Source organism: Salmo trutta, chromosome 3 (assembly GCF_901001165.1).
Source record: "Salmo trutta chromosome 3, fSalTru1.1, whole genome shotgun sequence".
Classification (NCBI taxonomy): Eukaryota; Metazoa; Chordata; class Actinopteri; order Salmoniformes; family Salmonidae; genus Salmo; species Salmo trutta.
In genome coordinates this window covers 31854767-31875904 of record NC_042959.1, presented here as the reverse complement: position 1 = coordinate 31875904, position 21138 = coordinate 31854767, and the positions used below count along the sequence as shown (strand labels likewise).

Below are 21138 nucleotides of genomic sequence, written 5' to 3'. Positions count from 1 at the left end.
TGACTAACTATCTGTCTAACTATCTGTCTGTCTAACTATCTGTCTGTCTAACTATCTGTCTGTCTAACTATCTGTCTGACTAACTATCTGTCTATCTGTCTGTCTAACTATCTGTCTGACTAACTATCTGTCTGTCTAACTATCTGTCTGACTAACTATCTGTCTGTCTAACTATCTGTCTAACTATCTATCTGTCTGTCTAACTATCTGTCTAACTATCTATCTGTCTGTCTAACTATCTGTCTGACTAACTATCTGTCTGACTAACTATCTGTCTGACTAACTATCTGTCTGTCTGTCTAACTATCTGTCTGTCTAACTATCTGTCTGTCTGTCTAACTAGCTGTCTGTCTAACTATCTGTCTGACTAACTATCTGTCTAACTATCTGTCTGTCTGACTAACTATCTGTCTGTCTAATTATCTGTCTGTCTATCTATCTGTCTGACTAACTATCTGTCTAACTATCTGTCTGACTAACTATCTGTCTGACTAACTATCTGTCTGTCTAACTATCTGTCTGACTAACTATCTGTCTGTCTGTCTATCTGTCTATCTGTCTGTCTAACTATCTGTCTGACTAACTATCTGTCTGTCTAACTATCTGTCTGACTAACTATATGTCTATCTGTCTGTCTAACTATCTGTCTGACTAACTATCTGTCTAACTATCTGTCTGTCTAACTAACTATCTGTCTGACTATCTGTCTGTCTAACTATCTGTCTGACTATCTGTCTGTCTAACTATCTGTCTGACTATCTGTCTGATTATCTGTCTGACTAACTATCTGTCTGACTAACTATCTGTCTGACTATCTATCTATCTGTCTGACTAACTATCTGTCTGACTAACTATCTGTCTGACTAACTATCTGACTAACTATCTGTCTATCTGTCTGTCTAACTATCTGTCTGTCTAACTATCTGTCTGACTAACTATCTGTCTCACTAACTATCTGTCTGTCTAACTATCTGTCTGACTAACTATCTGTCTAACTATCTATCTGTCTGTCTAACTATCTGTCTAACTATCTATCTGTCTGTCTAACTATCTGTCTGACTAACTATCTGTCTGACTAACTATCTGTCTGTCTGTCTAACTATCTGTCTGTCTAACTACCTGTCTGACTAACTATCTGTCTAACTATCTGTCTGTTTGACTAACTATCTGTCTGTCTAATTATCTGTCTGTCTAACTATCTGTCTGACTAACTATCTGTCTAACTATCTGTCTGACTAACTATCTGTCTGACTAACTATCTGTCTGACTAACTATCTGTCTGTCTAACTATCTGACTGACTAACTATCTGTCTGACTAACTATCTGTATGTCTGTCTATCTGTCTGACTAACTATCTGTCTATCTGTCTGTCTAACTATCTGTCTGACTAACTATCTGTCTGTCTAACTATCTGTCTGACTAACTATCTGTCTGACTAACTATCTGTCTGTCTGTCTAACTATCTGTCTGACTAACTATCTGTCTGACTAACTATCTGTCTGTCTGTCTAACTATCTGTCTGTCTAACTATCTGTCTGACTAACTATCTATCTGACTAACTATCTGTCTGTCTGTCTAACTATCTGTCTGACTAACTATCTGTCTGACTAACTATCTGTCTGTCTGTCTAACTATCTGTCTGTCTAACTATATGTCTGTCTGTCTAACTATCTGTCTGTCTAACTATCTGTCTGACTAACTATCTGTCTGACTATTTATCTGTCTAACTATCTGTCTAACTATCTGTCTGTCTGTCTGTCTGTCTGTCTGTCTGTCTGTCTGTCTGTCTAACTATCTGTCTGACTAACTAACTGTCTGTCTGTCTGTCTGTCTGTCTGTCTGTCTGTCTGTCTGTCTGTCTGTCTGTCTGTCTGTCTGTCTGTCTGTCTGTCTGACTGACTGACTGACTGACTGACTATCTGTCTGACTAACTATCTGTCTATCTCTCTGTCTGACTAACTATCTGTCTAACTATCTGTCTATCTGTCTGTCTGTCTGTCTAACTATCTGTCTGACTAACTATCTGTCTGACTAACTATCTGTCTAAATATCTAACTATACATCCATCCATCCCATGGTACACTTTTGACAAAGCCACACTGACCCAGATATCACAGAGAGAGAGAGAGAGAGAGAGAGAAGAGAGAGAGAGAGAGAGAGAGGAGAGAGAGAGAGAGAGAGAGGAGAGAGAGAGAGAGAGAGAGAGAGAGAGAGAGAGAGAGAGAGAGAGAGAGAGCCTGCGTGTGAGTGTCATTAGTACTACTCTGTTAACAGCCTCTATGTAGAGAATTAACTCACAGACATTCATTGGTTTCTGATTGACCACCCGTTTTTTTTGGATGTCCCCCACTTCACCATTTTAGGTCAATCAGCATTGTATTTGGGACGAACTTGATTTAACATCTGAGAGACCGCGAAGGATACCAAATGTTACAAGATATTGTTGCTCAGATAAGTCAGCTATGCCAGTGACATCCCTGGTCCTTACGGAGCCCCCCTTTTATCTATGGAGATGAGAGTGGGGTGCCCTGGGCGGTGGTGGCCACCCCTCCTGTCACCTTCGTCCCACCGGGTGGCAGCCTGATGCCTATGTTTCTATGCTAATGGATATGCCTGGTGGTCTCAGCACTCTCCTTTATCTTATCGCTCTCTCTCTTTATCTTATCTCTTTCCTCCGCCTCTGTCCTCTGCCTCAGTCACAGGAGGCTGCTGAGGGGAGGACGGCTCATAATAATGTCTGGAACGGAGTCAATGGAATGGCATCAAACACATGGAAACCATGTGTTTGATGAGTTCGATACCATTCCATTCATTCCGTTCCAGCCGTTACTGAGAGCCCGTCCTCCCCAATTAAGGTGCCACCAACCCCCTGTGGCCTCAGTGCATACCTGGCATGCCTTATGCTCTGTCTGCTCTAGCCCTCTCACCTGACTCTCTGTCTCTCACCTTCACGTGCTGCCATCACACTAGCTCTGTGAATGCCTTGCATATTTTCTCTGTAATTCTGGCACACATTTATTTCCGATTTTCTGTGAATCTCTAAATCTGTGGTTAAAACTGTACCATGGTTTGAATGTCTATGGCCAGCAGCCACAGATAGTGCTAAACATGGCCCGATCATTAAAACCCTAATTCAGAGATATCTATTTACACTCTTTCTATAGATGAAGAGATGGCCTTGTTGCTACGGATCACCACCGGTTAACTCTATCCCCAGAGCCTGATTGTGTGAGTGTGAATTAACCCAAACCCAGCAGAGGAATTAAAGGGATAAAAAGTTGTTGTGACCCCAACATTATTTCAGTCCAGAATGGGACCGATCAGACAGTATAAATCCATGCAGACTTAACCCCCCCCCCCCCCGACACCCCGCTCTCCCCCTTAGCCTCTTTGTCTCCATTGAGCCCTACCTCCCCAGGGTGATTATTTCTTATCATGTACTTATTTGTTTAATCCACCCCTCCCCCTACAGCACTTGGCGGGCCCACTCCCCATACACTGGCTGTCTGGTGGTAGGAGCCCCTCTCTCTCCCCCTCCTCGTCCTTATACAGTCCCCATCCTGTCCCCAGCCCTAGCCTCAGCCTTAGTCCCAGGCCGAACCACAGCCCCAGCCCTAATCCCAGCCTTAACCCCAACAATAGAACCAACCATAGCCCCAGCCCTAACCCTAGCCTTAACCCCAACAATAGCCCCAACCACAGCCCCAGCCCTAACCCTAGCCTTAACCCCAACAATAGCCCCAACCACAGCCCCAGCCCTAACCCTAGCCTTAACCCCAACAATAGCCCCAACCACAGCCCCAGCCCTAACCCTAGCCTTAACCCCAACAATAGCCCCAACCACAGCCCCAGCCCTAACCCTAGCCTTAACCCCAACAATAGCCCCAACCATAGCCCCAGCCCTAACCCTAGCCTTAACCCCAACAATAGCCCCAACCACAGCCCCAGCCCTAACCCTAGCCCCAGCGACAATAGGTGGATGTTCACTCCGCAGCCTCTGAACCCCATCGGGGGGGATTCCTTCTCCCCCTCTCCACCCCCAGTACCCCATATTCATGCGTGCAGCCACCACTAGTGAGCCTGTATGCACACCATAAATAATGGATGCATTAGCATGCATGAATATCTTTTTAGAAGGGGGGGATGCCTTAATTCATTATTAATCCCCTCAGAGGAAAACGGGGCTGTAGCAGCCTGGACTTGGCTGGGCTAGGCCCCTACTAAACCCTGATTTAGGGTCTCTGTCTATGGCTCGTCTGTACACTATCATACTCCCCCACCCCTCCCGAAATCACTGTCCCTCCCCACCCAGATCAAGTCCCCCTCCACCCCCCTTCATCAAGCCTCCTCAATCTTTCTCAAAACACATCTGGAAGGGGGGGATAATCTGCTATCATTTTTGAGGGGGGCGAGGGGCTGATCCTGGGGGGGCACAGTGGGGTGACCACTCCCTGACAGTATCAAGGCTGGAGCTCTGACGGTCAACGGTTGTATTTCTTTGTATTTGTATTTAAACAAAACAGGTATGGTCCATTACGTCCCTTAAATAACGTCCCTTGGCGGAGGCAAACCAAACCATGTCTCTGTATTTTCTGGTTGTGGTTTTTTTTTGAAGGTTGAACAGCCACAGAGCTATTGACTTTGAAGTTGCCATTAGCACCATTTGGCGGGGGGCGGGGGGCGGGGTAGGATCGTGGGGGGGGGGGGGGGGGGTTAGGAGGAGAGGAGGGGGAGGGGGGCGGATGACAAATACAATTCTGATCGCAGAGCGTAAAGTAATTTATGGTGGGGGGTTGTCGAGGGGTTATGTGGTTTCGTGTTATTTTTAGAACTGGAACAGTGGGCATTGAGGAAAGCTGTTGCAATTTCATCAAGCACATTGTAAATCCAGGGTTGAGTATTTAGTTGGTTTAGTGCTGTAAAGAGCATGTGTTACAGGAAGATAAAGATGCTCTACGCTGGCAATTTACAAATGTGTTTGTACAGGATGTTTGCATGCGTGTGGGTTGTGTGTGTGTGTGTGTGTGGGGGGGGGGGGGTTGCATGGTTCGGTGCTACTGGCTCTAGTCTAGACGTGTGTGTGTGTGTCAGAGTGTGTGTGTGTGTACGTGCTACACCCCGTCCCTCTCTCCCACCACTAGGTCGCACTGCCTGCCTCACAGCATTCGCTCCTGCCTGACTCCAGCCTCCTGGCTCACAGCAGCCAATCACCGCCCTCAAAAGCATTGCCACGCTGCAGCCTCCACCAGTCACAAATCCCTACAGAACGCACACAGACACACATGCAGTGCCTAGTGAACGTCTACACACCACTTTGCTGCCTTAAAATGAAATCTACAGATCTACACAACCTACTCCACATTTTAAACGTTAAAGAAAATGATGGAACATTTTCCAAATGAATAAAATAAAATGAAGATGTCTTGATTGCGTGTCTTCACACCCCAGAGTTAAACTTGGTGGAAGAACCTTTGGCACCGATTACAGCTTTGAATCGTTTTGAATACGATTCTACAAACGTTGCACGACTCTTAGGGCAACATATATCCACTGAGTTTGTCAAAATTGCTCAAGCTATATACATTTGGTTGGGAGTCATTGATGGACAGCAATATTCAAATCTTGCCTCTGATTTCAAGAACGTTTAATTCAGGACTGAGACTGGACCACCCAGGAACACTTAACACCTATTGGAAAGCCATTCTGGTGTGTCTTTGGCTTTAAAATGTGTGTAACTGTCCTGCTCAAAAATTTAACTATCCCAGGGTTTTCCTCTAGATTTTTATCTGGGCTTTGCTCTTTTCATATTTATTTTGATCCTGACAAACTCCCCATTCCCTGTTGGTGACAAGCATACACATAACATAATGCTGCCACCACAATATTTGAAAACACAGAGAGTTTCACTTTGTATTGTGTTGTATTAGACTTGACCCAAACCTAGCATTCTTAATTTAGGCCAAAAAGTTTATTTATTTGCCGTGTTATCTTGCAGTATAACTTAGCGGCCTTGTTGCAAACAGAATGGATGATTTGAAGTCGTTTATTTGAACACAGGCTTCCTTCTTTTTTTGACTTTGTCATACAGGCTAGTAATGTGGAGTGAATGCAATGTTGTTGATCCTCTGTATTTTCAAGCATTGTGATGGCAACATCATGTTATGGGTATTCTTGTCACTGGCAGGGACTGGGGAGTTTGTCATGATCAAAATAAATATGAAAGGAGCAAAGCCCAAGTAAGAAGTTAGAGGGAAACCCGCCGTAGCCTTCCTAACCCTGGGATAGAGTTTTATTTTACAGCGGGACAGTTCTATACATTTTAATGCCAAAGACACACGAGAATGGCTTTCCAATAGGTGTTGAGTGTTCCTGAATGATCCCGTCTCAGTCCGGACTTTAATCTGCTTGAAACTTTAGAGACAAGGTTGAAATATTGCTGTCCATCAATGTCTCCCAACCAAATGTATTGATCTTAAGCAATTTTGATAAAAAAACCATTGATATGTTGCCCTAAGAGTGTAAGGTTGGTAGACTCTTACTCAAAATGATTCACAGATTTAATGGCTGCCAAAGGCACTCCCACCAATCGTTAACTCTGCGGTGTGAAGATATACGCAATCAATACATCTTCATTTCTTTATTCGTTTGGAAATGTTTCTATTTTTTTCTTTAACTTTCAAAATGGGGAGTAGGTTGTGTACATCGGTAGGGGGGAAAAAAATGTTAAAATTAGATAGAATTTTGTGGCAGCTTAATGTGACGACTGTGTAAAGGGTTTGTTGACTTTCACTAGAGACTCTACTTACACACACAGATGCACACACACGGGATATTTGCTTGCTTTAGTCACATAGATATTAATGTACATAATCCTGTTTGCTTGAACCACCATGTAACATAAATATAACTGACCCAGATAATAATGTCAAACTTGATCCATGGCTTCATTCCTGCTTGTGTTTCTAACAATCCTTTTCTTTGTCCTTGCAAAAATATTTGGCATAGGTTCCCAGTAGCAGAGATAAAAGTCAAATATTTGCCAGGTATTCGCCAGATAAAAGTTAAATTTTTTCCTCTCTGTCTGTCAAGATATTAATACAGAAAAAGACACATAAGAATATGTATCATTTAGGGTAGGAGAATGTTAACAGATGTAAACCAACTGTAAAAGTAACAGAAGCCAGTTGAAACCAAATTAACCGGAGAGTTCTTATCATAAAAAGGCAAGTTTATTTTTTGCTTATTACTGTATTATACCAAGCTTTATCTTCTATACTCACCAAGGTTGTAGTGAGCCCCAGTTGTAAGCTGTGCTGTTGTCTGTTGGCTGGGGTACAACGGGACAGCGGGCGTAGGGGGCTGTTTTGTGACACACAGAGACAGAGAGAGAGAGAGAGAGAGACAGAGAGACAGAGAGACAGAGAGACAGAGAGAGAGAGAGAGAGAGAGAGAGAGAGAGCCTAGGTTCTGGAATGTTCCCAGCCAAATGTTTGGGTCCTGGGTCTCCATGCTACAGCGCAGGGCCAGTGGGCCTGGTGGCAGGCGGCTGCAGGTACCACACTGTGCAGCTGAACTCCAGTCAACCCCACCGAATACCTCTGCCTGGGCAGGAAATGGAAATATTGTGCAGTATTGGCATGCCAATGGCCAATCTATCACAGGGCCGGCAAGGGGACGGCCCATAAGGGGAGGCGCTCGGTAGATCAGAGATGGGCCGCTGGGATAGGGTTCAAAGGTAAACAGGAGAAACTTGAGCTAAAGAAAGAGGATCTGGCTCCTTGCAGGGGGCCGTGCCCAAACCAACCACCGTCACCCAGACCTGGCTCACCCCTGCCACCCAACAGGGGCTCCCCTCTACCCCCCTAAAAGTGTCCATTCTCCTGTTTCTACAAGCCAGCCCTGTCTCCAACATGTTAGCTATGAAAAATGGCTCTTTTTAAAGGCATACTTCGGCTGAGAGGGTCTAAGTTCTAAAACCGTGTTGCTCTAGTCTGTTGAAGGCTGAATTCAAGTGTGCCTCTTAACAATTATCACACTGTGTAACACTTTGCAACTCTACAAGGGTGAAATAGGTCAGGGATTTGTAAGGGAATTTAATTAGACACTATGGACAAGACTTGGTCTGTATGATGTAACAAGTGTCTCTTTTTCTCCATCAACTGCTGCTTTCCGTTTCTCAGTAAACTATTCCTTTAAAGCCACCCAGCTGCTCACTAGCCTATATTCTCTGGATAAAAACTGTACGTTAAAACAGTATCTGACGATGCAGCAGCACATATTGCATAATAGCTTACGCCTCAACGTAAATGCGCACACCGTACCAGGAAATGAAAAGTCGACTGCGGATCTGCAAGGGATAGGATGGTAGTGGATCAGATGATTATATAAAAGTATAATGTGCCCGTGTCACCAACGGATGATCGAGATGGTATGTCCAGTATCACTTTAAATGTTCACAACTCTCAGGGTGGCGTATTGTTCCGCCTGCCGCTTATTTCCTGCTTGACCTTGTGAACTCGTCCGTGTGACCCGGAAAAATCACTACCAATTCTCATCTTTTATTTTGATATGCCTGGGCTTGTTATGTATTACCCAGACAGGATGTGACATCACCGGGTCCAAACGGCAGGACGGGCTGTCTAGGATGTCCAGAACCCGTGCTGCTGGAGGATGCTTCCACGCAGCGGGGTCCAGACAAGTGATGCTCGCTGGAGGATGCAGGAGTGAACCAGGCAGGCGAGACAGAGGCACAGGAGACTGAGTGAGTCGCGTGCTGACTGAGCGCTTTTTAAAACCGGTCTACTTTCATCCACGCACAAGTTCAGATGCTATGCCACACTTTCCCCCTCTGTCACACGCCTGTGATGCAGTAAACGAGAGGTTTTATGGAGACAGATAACGTACATGGACGCCGCACTCTTTTGAGCCACGGACAGGGCTGTAATGTAAAGGGCGACAATATATGTACTGTAATTAGATCGAAAGGGAACATTGTCTATGTAACGACCTCAGCTTGAATGGCAGGTGCAATCGGCAGAGAATAGAGGGGGGGAGACGAGACTCAGAACAGCTGAACAGCGTACCTAACTGTTCCGATTGTGCTATAAATGTTATCGCGCATGTTGGAACGATATTATGTGTTTTAAAAACGGAAATGTTTTCATATACGAGATTGTCTTGAAACCCTAAGGTTTGCCAGATGCATTTACGAACTAGTGATAGGAAAATAAACACCCCGTGTTGGGATGAGTTGGTGCATCTCCTCCTCCGCGGGACAGCAGGACGCTCTGAGCCCGAATCTTTCGTGCGTCTCGGCTCAAATTACTGCAGTCAGTCACGTGGTGTTTGTTATTGTCCGCCCTCTTTTATCTGAGGGAGGCTTCTGTAGTGTGTGCGGGGGGAGCTGTTTATTTCATAACACTATAGTGGAATATTCGGATGCACTGCTGCACAAATCTATTAGGACACGAATTTGATTGGATATTGAAGTGACATGCAGATCATATTCATACATTTTCTCCAAATAGGCCTAAATATTTCATAATTTGAAAGTATTTTGATTATTTACACGAATGTACCACTGGGCACAGACGTCAATTCAGCATCTTGAATTGAAATGAAATGACGCGGAAACAACGTTCATTCAACCAGTGTGTGCCCAGTGGGTAGGCTATCCTATAAGAATTCCCTCATGATTTGCATGCATGGTATGGTATCCATTATTTAATTGAATACCTGGTATTTTATGGAGTATTTTAACTAGGCTACTGATGCTGTGCGAATGGAGTAAACATTTCCATAACTGTACAATAATGCGCATTGCCTCCTGCGTACCACTGTATATGAATGTAGCCTATGTGTGTGATGCGTTCGTGCAGCGACCTATGGGATTAAGAGTGTGTATGACTCAAGCTGCTGTTGCCTGCTCGTCTGGAGTGACAGCTCTATTGTTCATGGCTTGCGTGTAGACAGGGTGCTTAATCTCCAAGTCGACTGTGGCAACTCGTGGCTCAGTTTGCCTATGTAGCTAGGAGCCCAGGCTGCCTGCTATGGAGTAGAGTGGGGGGGGGGGGGGCAGCCGGGCCAGGCCGGGCTAAGAGAGGCTAAGGGTAGCAGTAGTAACTAAGCGCCTGGCCCTAGCATGGCCTACGGGCCCAGCAGTAATTAGCCAGGCAGGGCCAGCGAGCAGGGCCATATATTCAGGCTGCTGAAAGGTCCCGGGGGGGGGTCTATTGCCGGCCGACAGGTGCAAGAGGGAGGTAGGCGTCAGGAGCCAGGGGAATCGAAACTAGAGATGGGGCGAAGAGGGTAGCGTCTGCGTCCCTGGGGTCAGATAGCTCCACATACCCTCCCCCCCTCCCCCGTCCCTTGGGGGTCCGAAGCGAAAGCAAGTTCAAGAGCTTCTTCCTGCCCCAGCCACTGGGGGGGGGGGGGGGGGGGGGGGGTCAGGAGGATGTGTTATTGTGTGTTATAATCATCATCTGTCTTACTATATCTAGCTCAGTCGGGGGGGGGAATCAGGGTAGATCCACCATGTATTCATTCATAGCATTCCATTACTCCCCCAAAAAAATGCTCCAGTCCTAAGGATTACAATCATTTGACATGATTTCACACATGCGATGATCTCACACTTTGTTCCTCCAGTTCCATACATGATCAGGTTATTTTGTTCTTTGTTATAATCCCCATTGAGTCCATAACTTGAAGTTTGATGGTGAAGTTGAAAGGATTATTAAGGCTACTCGTCTTGCTGGGAAAAAAAGGTACTGTATTGTTGCTGTGCCGTTTTTTTTTCCTTCTCCCTGGCTGTTCTGCTTGAACTCCCTAATCCTGGTTACAGCCATTACAAATCCTGCTGTCTTGACGTGAGACTCCAGACAGGAGACTGGCTCTGTAACTTGGTTTCATTTAGCATTCCTTAGGGGTTTATGGGCAGGTGTTTAAAATTACGGGCAGGATATTTATTGGGAACTTTAAAGGCATTTTCTTGCTTACCTCTCAATTAGACAAACACACACGCTTTACACAAGTCGCGCGCATACTCACACACGTGCATGAGCGCACACGCACATGCACACACAAACACACACATAAGCACTTTTATTTTTTACTGTCTCTCAAGTAAAGAGATACAAATCCCCTGGCCCGCTGTCCCTCTCTTCTTCTCTCTCTTCTCTTCTCTCTCTCTCTCTCTCTCTCTCTCTCTCTCTCTCTCCAGTCCCCCTATTAGGCCAGGTCAGTATGTGATGTGGGTGGAAGGCAGGAAGGGATCTGTGACCTGTAATTATGGGGGCTTAGCAGGAGCAGTGGCTCTTTGGCGCTTGGCTCAAATCAAGGTGCAGCCTGGAGTCTGGGGAGGCTGGGCGGCCACTGCCCCTCTGCAGCCCTCCATTCAGCAGCCTGGCTTGATTGCTGGCAGCTGGGTGAGCCATGTCAAGTGGCAGCCTGGGAAATGTGAAATCCCCTGATAAAGTGCAGAGCCCCTAAAAAGCCATGAAGCTCTTGTAATGAGGAAAGTGATGGGGTTTGGGTGTGCTGAGCACGCAGGCAGCAGGGACTCACCACGCATGTGTGTCTGTGTGTGTGTGCCTACGCATGCGTGGGTGTGTGTGAGAGAGAGAGGAAGTCAGAGTGTGTGTTCTTACTTAAACTTCCCTTTGCTCCCTGTGGAGCATAAGGCCGCTACAAGTCCATACCATGTGTGTTTGTGTACGGGTGTGTTTGTGTGCGTGTGTGTTTGTGTGCGTGTGGAGGAGGAGAAAGAGAGTGGAAGTCAGAGTGCACACGCTTGACTCCTCTAATCCTGGATTTGGAAGGATCCACACATTTCCAACAATGTAAATCCGGTAGTTAGGTCAGCACCGCCACTGAGGTAGAGCTCAAATCTTCTCGGCTCACCCTCCAAGCCATGGAGACATAATCATACTACACTAAATACCGGTTATGCCTCTCACGCACTACCATGCCCCTTTCCTTTCTAAACGACGTTAATACCCATGTATACCCTAGTTTCAAGACCCACATTACAGTAAATACGCTAAATACAATAAGTAAATTCCTTCCTGAGAATAGTGGTAAAATTCCTGATATTAATGCCGGCGTTCCGCTTTAGAATGATTCCAGAGCTGCTGTAGCAGTTAAACGCATTCCTGGTTTTATGGAGGTCATTATTCCTGTTTCTTAATCACCACCTCAGCTTTTATAACCTCCCTCAGCCTCAGTGTGTGGCTGGAGGGAAGGAACCACATGTGGGCACAAACCAGGAAACACAGGCCCACAAGAATAGGCCCTCTCTCCCCGCCTCCCGGATCAAACAGTCTGGGCTTTGTGAGCTCAGTGGGCTGAACACAATAGGCAAATGGCACAGCGAGAAGTGCTCTGCCGCATTTGATTGATGCCTATGAGAAGGTAAAGGGTACATTATTTTATATGATCCTGCTGGGGGTTGTCAAAGAGAGATTGCGAGGGTATTATCGATGGATTTATGTGTAGAGAGCTGAATTCCCCACATACTGAAGGCTTCACAAGTCACCTTACTGAACATGTACCCTGGTCGTATTAGTTACATCTACAGGCTAATAATATACACTACATGTCACATATAAGCGGTGAACATATGATTGGCCGTTAAGATGTAAGCGTAGGATGGAGTGATGGTGACCGGACTGTAGTTTGATGGATGAGTGGAAGGAAAGAGAGCAGCAGCTCCACAGCGACAATGGCAGACTTGTGGTAGGCCGGCTCCATGCATCACCCTCTGCTGAGCGGATGTTGGTGGGAGCGGTGACGGACGTGGTGATTCCTCCATAAATCCCAGCTAGCCAGACTCCAACAGTCTATTTAAAGAGCATTAGCCTGGCCCTGGTTGAATAGGATCTATAATGTGCGAAGAGGCTTGTCTGCTCTGACCTGGTAGTAGGGGCTGATAGGGGCTCTTCTAGCAAACAGCTCTGCACTCTTAGCGACTAAATAAACCTTGCAGCCGGTTCGATGGGCGTCATGGGCGACATACGCTGTCAGGGGCCGACGTGCTTGACGCCATAATTCACCGGGCAACAGCCGTACTTGACGTTGAGGAGTGGGAATGTGGAGGTAGCGGGGGCCAGTGTTTGTAGGGGAGAGGGGTAGAGATACACCCCTCTGCTTGTTTACCCTGCTCATGAGGGTCCCCTGCCTGCTGCCAGGGCAATTATCACCTTGGAGGAATGTGGGACCTGCGTGTTAAATTCCCCTTGACCCCCCTGTGGGAGGAGGTAAGGGTGTTGGACCCGTGTCGGGGGAGTGGGGTGGCTGGGTGGGAGAGGAGGACCAGGGATGGTGGTCCAGATCCAGGGGGGGATTCCTAGATCTGTTAGTGCTTCTCTCCATCCTCCAGCTCCACATCAGCCCTCCAACCGACAAGGCAAACAGGATTTGCATCCATGGTGTATTTGCAATGCAAATGGTTTCCCTCCCTCCTCATTTGATTTGGAGATTCATCCCAGGGCAGGCCTCACACCTTGTACATAGACAGGACCAGGGTTTAGAGTGTACACAAGACCCAGACAAGAGAAAAGTCGAGAAGACATCTTGTTTAGTTGCCTCAGGTACCTAACTACCAGACTGATGCGTTTGCTTGCTCTCCTCAGATATTAGTTAGCTAATTTTATGAAAAGTTGTATTTTTATTTATTTATTTTTATTTCACCTTTATTTAACAAGGTAGGGTAGTTGAGAACAAGTTCTCATTTACAATTGCGACCTGGCCAAGATAAAGCAAAGCAGTGCTACACAAGCAACAACACAGAGTTACACATGGAATAACAAACATACAGTCAATAATACAATACAAAAAGTCTATATACAGTGTGTGCAAATGAGGTAGGATAAGGGAGGTAAGGCAATAAATAGGCCATAGTGGCAAAATAATTACAATATAGCAATTAAACACTGGAGTGATAAATGTGCAGAAGATGAGTCTGCAAGTAGAGATACTGGGGTGAAAAGGAGCAAAATAAATAACAGTATGGGATGAGGTAGTTGGATGGGGTATTTACAGATGGGCTATGTACAGGTGCAGTGATCTGTGAGCTGCTCTGACAGCTGGTGCTTAAAGCTAGTGAGGGAGATATGAGTCTCCAGCTTCAGTGATTTTTGCAGTTTGTTCCAGTCATTGGCAGCAGAGACCTGGAAGGAAAGGCGGCCAAAGGAGGAATTGGCTTTGGGGGTGACCATTGAAATATACCTGCTGGAGCGCGTGCAACGGGTGGGTTCTGCTATGGTGACCAGTGAGCTGAGGTAAGGCGGGGCTTTACCTAGCAAAGACTTATAGATGACCTGGAGCCAGTGGGTTTGGCGACCAATATGAAGCGAGGGCCAGCCAAGGGCCAGCCAACGAGAGTATTCAGGTCGCAGTGGTGGGTAGTATATGGGGCTTTGGTGACAGAACGGATGGCACTCTCACTGAGAGAATGCCAAGATTGTGCAAAGCTGTCATTAAGGCAAATGGTGGCTACTTTGAAGAATCTGAAATATAAAATATATTTTGATTTGTTTAAAAAGATTCTTGGTTACTACATGATTCCATATTTGTTATTTCATAGTTTTGATGTCTTCACTGTTATTCTACAACGTAGAAAATAGTAAAAATAAAGAAAAACCCTGGAATGAGTAGGTGTGTCCAAACGTTTGACTGGTACTGTATGTTTGGGGGTAGTCTAACGGTGAGTGGGCATTCCCCCTTTCTCTTTTTATTGGATTTTTTTCCAGCTCCTGTAAAAAGTTTGGACGTGTATAAAACCCTCCATAGTCTGTTGTTGTAGGTCTAATATTATGTGCCCACAGGGAGCAATTATGGTACCTGTAACTGTATTTAGACGTTTAAAACAAGTTTATTTGTATTTTATTAGACTTTGATTGGAATTATTCACATTTGTTTTAGGTCTTATCAATAGTGAATTTAATCTTGCTTATTGACAGTGTTTTGCATGTCCATGGCTCAGACATAATGCATTTTATAGACATAGTAGGCCTTTTTCAGTGTGAATGCTGTGTTTAACAATATCTTTTCATATTGAAGCCATTAAATTACTCAGAACAATGTGGATTGCAAACATGTTCAACAAAGTCACCTGATATGAAAATGGGGTCGCGGGAGAATATCGTCTTTGTCTCTCAAAATCATTGTAATGTGGTTAACCTTAAAAATATGAATGAAAATGATTCAAATCTAAAAGTTATAATTCAACCAGAGAGCGCCCTTAGATTGTGGGAAAAGACGCACTTGACCGCTGCACTTGAATCATTTCCATGGTGAATGACTAAACCCTCTATGTTATGAAACCACACACTATTACAGACTGATATTACCGGCCACAATTGAAATGGTGAAAACAATGTGTGGGGAGGCAGAACCTCACATCAGTACCTTTGTCAGATAACACTGTGAAACAAAGAATTTATGTGATAGCTCTAACTGAACGACTCAAAAATCCCCCACCTTATGCTCTCTAAATAGTTGTTAGCTGAAGGCAGAGATGCTCATGCATTGACTTTTGTTTGCTACATGTTGGGGGATGCTATTCACGATGACATATTGTTCTGCCTCTCGATTCCCGAGCATGAAACGACACAGGGGATGTTCAGTGTGCTGTGTGGCTATTTTGACAAAAAATGGATTATATGGGATTGAATGATGGGCTTTTGCACAGATGGGGCTCAATCTATCACGGGACGGCAGGCAGGCCCCTGCACTCTCGTTGTGAATGTGTCTCCCTCTGTCATATAAACGCATTGTATGATACACCCACTGAGCTATAATGGATACACCGAGAGCAACTGGAGGCAGAAGAGCTGATCACAGAATTCGGAGATATGCAGCAGGTAACTTTGATTGTAAACCACACTACATGACCAAAGGTATGTGGACACCTGCTCGTCAAACATCTCATTCCAAAATCATGGGCATTAATATGGAGTTGGTTTTCCCTTTGCTGCTATAACAGCCTCCACTCTTCTAGGAAGGCTTTCCATTAGATGTTGGAACATTGCTGTGGGGACTTGCTTCCATTCAGCAACAAGAGCATTAGTGAGGTCGGGCACTGATGTTGGGCGATTAGGCCTGGCTCACAGTCACCGTTCCAATTCATCCTGAAGGTGTTCAATGGGGTTGTGAGGTCAGGGCTCTGTGCAGGCCAGTCAAGTTCTTCCACACCGATGTCGACAAACCATTTCTCTATGGACCTCGCTTTGTGCACGGGGGCATTGTCATGCTGAAACAAGAAAGGGCCTTTCCCAAACTGTTGCCACAAAGTTGGAAGCACAGAATCGTCTAGAATATCATTGTATGCTGTAGCGTTAAGATTTCCCTTCACTGGAACTAAGGGGCCTAGCCCGAACCATGAAAAACAGCTCCAGACCAATATTCCTCCTCCACCACACTTTACAGTTGGCACTATGCATTGGGGCAGGAAGCGTTCTACTGGTATCCAATGGTGAATTGTGATTTATCACTCCATTGTCCAATGGCGGCGAGCTTTACGCCACTTCAGCCGAAGCTTGGCATTGCGCATGGTGATCTTAGGCTTGTGTGCGGCTGCTCGGCCATGGAAACCCATTTCATGAAGCTCCCAACGAACAGTTCTTGTGCTGATGTTGCTTCCAGAGGCAGTTTGGAACTCAGTAGTGAATGTTGCAACCGAGGACAGATGATTTTTATGCACTACACGCTTCAGCACTCGGTGGTCCTGTTCTGTCCTGTTCTTTTGTGGCCTACCACTTTGCAGCTGAGCCGTTGTTGCTCCTAGACATTTCCACTTCACAATAACAGCACATACAGTTGACTGGGGAACCTCTAGCAGGCCAGAAATTTGATGAACTGACTTGTTGGAAAGGTGGCATCCTATGACGGCAGGTAGCCTAGTGGTTAGAGCGTTGGACTAGTAACCGAAAGGTTTCAAGATCGAATCCCCGAGCTGACAAGGTAAAAATCTGGCATTCTGCTGCTGAACAAGGCAGTTAACCTGTTAACCTGTTCTTAGACCGTCATTGAAATTAAGAATTTGTTCTTTTAACTGACTTGCCTAGTAAAATAAATGACCTTACCACGTTGAAAGTCACTGAGTTCTTCAGTAAGGCCATTCTACTGTCAATGTTTGTCTATGGAGATTGCATGGCTGTGTGCTTGGTTTCATACACCTGTCAGCAATGGGTGTGGCAGAACTAGCCAAATCCATCAATTTGAAGGGGTGTCCACATACTTTTCTATATATAGTGTATGTGGCGATATGGGATCAGAGCATGACAATGATCTATTTCACACCAAGGCTTAGTGGTTATTGAGAGGGAGTGTTGGAAAGATTTTTCGAATTGAGAGAGGATCTGTTGTCATTCGCAATTAATGTCAAAAACAGACTTTGTTGACTTTGTGTGTAGTGAAAATAAAATGTATCTCCTTGCCTATGAACAGTGCATTCGGAAAGTATTCAGTCCCCCTCCCTTTGTCCATATTTTGTTACGTTACAGCCTTATTCTAAAATTGATTAAATAAAACATTTCCCTCATCAATCTACAGACAATACTCTTTAATGACAAAGCGAAAACAGGTTTTTGGAAATGTTTGCAAATGCATAAAAGAAAAAAAAAAAAAACATATTTACATAAGTATTCAGACCCTTTGCTATGAGACTCGAAATTGAGCTCAGGTGCATCCTGTTTCCATTGATCATCCTTGAGATGATACTACAACTTGATTGAGTCCACCTGTGGTAAATTCAATTGATTGGATATGATTTGGAAAGGCACACACCTGTCTATATAAAGTCCCACAATTGTCAGTGCATGTCAGAGCAAAAACCAAGCCATGAGATCGAAGGAATTGTCCGTAAAGCTCTGAAACAGATCTGGGGAAGGGTAAAAAAATGTTTTTGTAGCATTGAAGTTCCCCAAGAACACAGTGGAACCACCAAGGCTCTTCCTAGAGCTGGCTTCCCGGCCAAACTGAGTAATCGGGGGAGAGGTGCTTTGGTCAGGGAGGCGACCAAGAACCCAATGGTCATTCTGACAGAGCTCCAGAGTTCCTCTGTGGAGATGAGAGAACCATCCAGAAGGACAACCATCTCTGCAGCGCTCCTCCAATCAGGCCTTTATGGTAGTGGCCAGACGAAAGCCACTCCTCAGTAAAAGGCACATGACAGCCCGCTTGGAGGTTGCCAAAAAGCACCTAAAGGACTCTCAGACCATGAGAAACAAGATTATCTGGTCTGATGAAACCAAGATTAATCTCTTTGACCTGAATGCCATGAGTCACGTCTGGAGGAAACCAGGCACCATCCCTACGGTGAAGCAGGTGGTGGCAGCATGTGGGGATGTTTTCAGCAGCATGGACTGGGAGACTAGTCAGGATCGATGGAAAGATGAACGGAGCAAAGTACAGAGAGACCTTGATGAGAACTTGCTCCAGAGCATTCATGACCTCAGACTGGGGGTGAAGGTTCACCTTCCAACAGGACAACGACCCTAAGCACACAGCCAAGACAACGTAGAAGTGGCTTCGGGACAAGTCTCTGAATGTCCTTGAGCGGCCCAGCCAGAGCCTGGACTTGGACCTGATCGAACATCTCTGGAGAGACCTGAAAATAGCTGTGCAGCGACGCTCCCCATCCAACCTGACTGAGCTTGAGAGTATCTGCAGTGAGGAATGGGAGAAACTCCCAAAATACAGTTGTGCCAAGCCTGTAGCATCATACCCAAGAAGACTAGAGACTTTAATTGCTGCCAAAGGTGCTTCAACAAAGTACTGAGTAAAGGGTCTGAATACTTATGTAAATGTGATATTTTATTTTTAATACATTTCCAAAAATATTGGGTATTGTGTGTAGATTGATGAGGTTAAAAAACAATTTAATCAATATTAGAATAAGGCTGTAATGTAACAAAATGTGGAAAAAGTCAAGGGATCTGAATACTTTACGAATTCACTGTAACAGACAGCATGCAGGGAAAATACCAAAATATTCTACAGATGAGTGACTGAATCAGCGAAATCTATTTAACTGTTATCCTGGCTCAGTTGACATGCCGGTAAGTGAAATCTAACAGCTGATCGAGCCGTCATGTGACCGAATGCTGCAGACAACGCATTCACGGGTCACTATGGAGGAGTTTTGATTCCTGACTCAAAGGGAATACTGTGCCGTCTCCCTCCGAGCATTAAAACTCATGGAACACTGATTCAGTGCTGTCGTTTGCGTTGAAAAACAAATATCAATCCAGGTTGGATGTGGCAGGAAAGATGAGGTGCGCACTGTCAAGCACGCCCCCACTTTGAGAAGCTCTGACGCTACATGCATCATGGACACCTATCTCATTATTGGTGGTGAGATAAGAAAAAATATGTCAGTCTAATTACTGTCCTAGCCCCACATAAAAAAATATATGATAGTGAGTTGAGAATACTGTTAGAATGTTTTGCAATTGACTGCCATAGCCCCAATTAAAAAAGTAAACATTGGCTGTGGGGTCTAGCCTCGACACACCTGCAACTTGTTTATTAATCAAAACCCAGCCCTTTCGTGCCACCACCAGCTACTGTACCCACAATTCTGTTTGTGAAGGTAGCAAAAATCTTACTGACACCCTCCAACCGTGTGCTACCAGGGTTAACCAGAGTGCTACCAGGGTTAAGATTTCAATTTTTATATTCTCTTCGACAGCTATTAAGTGGTCTGCTCAAGATGCTGTGCAGCTAAAAAATAAGGTACAATTATGAGAAAAACATTTCTTTCAAGTCATGATGATAGACAGTGTTGACCGATAGCTAGGTTAGCTTGTTGCTCAGTTTGAGGCCAGTGAAAGTGGTCATACTAAAGTCTCTCTCCTCATCTAACCTCAGTTCTCCTCTAGACCAGCCACAGCGCTCCGCTGTGCTGTGTCCTGAGCACTCTGTGTTAAGCTGGCTCATTCATTAACTCTGCTATGTGGGCAGCCACCCTTGAACACGAAGCCTAAACACATTGTGACAAACCAGAGTATCCCCGCAGTGTCATCAGATCACCTCGCCACTTTCAATTAGTGCCAGTCCAACACCACCTCTCCTTTAAGACCACAGAGGGTCCTCACATAGTAGACCTGGTCTCCGCCCACCGACCTGTCCCTGTGCAGTAGGGTGAAGTTAACTCTAGGCACTGATCTAAGGTCACTTTTGTGTGTCTCTCTCTAATGGTTAAGGTTAGGATTTGGGCATAGTAAGCTGATCCTACTACCAGAAGCTGTCCCGGAGACCCTCTGTTTTCATTATTTATTTACAGGCAGGCAGCCAACACCCGCCCTGTCTTATGAGGACCCCAGTCCATAAACATAGGAGTGACAGTCGAGTATGGGACCTTCCTGGATTCAGTCAAGCCCCCCTACCCCACCTACTCACCAGGAGGTGAACTTCGCCATTGTCATGGAAACGCACTTTCCCCCTTCCCTAAGGCCCCTCCCACCGTTGTGGCTCTTTCTGCTCTCCCCAAACTGCACAGTAATGGCCGTGGGCTGAGGGGCTTTTTAGTAGCTCTGCATGTAGTGTACAGTACAGTACAGTACCCTATAGTGGCTCACTAACCAGGAATAAATTAGTCCCAAGGACGTTATATAATGAATGATTTCTTTATGTGCTTTCTGCCTTTAAAATCAGGTCAGATGTGGATTTGATTAAATCTGTTTACTGTATATTCAGTTTTGCTACCCTTTGCATGTTTTTCTTTTGGTTTAGAATAGCAGAAGTTACAGTAGCAAAATGATTCTGGTTATTTTGCTGTAGTTGAAGATTAATAGAAGCAAACATACTACTTCTAAAGTGAACTCCTCATACTGATCTCTAACTGGTCTGTTTGACTGGAGAGATCGGCTTCGCACACTTCTGTCTGCCTGTGTGTGCACACTGCACACTCACTAGACTAGAGCACTCATCCAGACTCACACACACCCATTCACACGAGCTCACACATGACTACACACACACACTCACAACACACCCAGGCAGTCTGACCAGCCACACTCGCATGCACACTCACGAGAGAATAATAGAGCGAGAGGGATTGCATGGAAGATGACTAACAGGGAAATGTTAAGGTTACTTGCATAACCCCAGTTCTCTGATGTAAGGATTGAGATA

General features: G+C 45.3%; 1 protein-coding gene across 2 annotated transcripts in view; it reads left to right on the top strand.

Annotated features, from left to right (window-relative positions):
- Positions 1-21138, top strand: part of LOC115172874 (zinc finger protein ZIC 4) — a 150515-nt gene that overhangs the window by 16431 nt on the left and 112946 nt on the right. Inside the window, exon 1 of one of the 2 annotated variants that reach the window (XM_029730700.1) lies at positions 8612-8761. The exons of the other annotated variant lie outside the window; for it this stretch is intronic. The gene's annotated coding sequence lies outside the window, so the exon portion shown is untranslated. Of the gene's footprint in view, positions 1-8611; positions 8762-21138 lie in introns of those variants that run through there. 2 annotated transcript variants of the gene reach the window in all.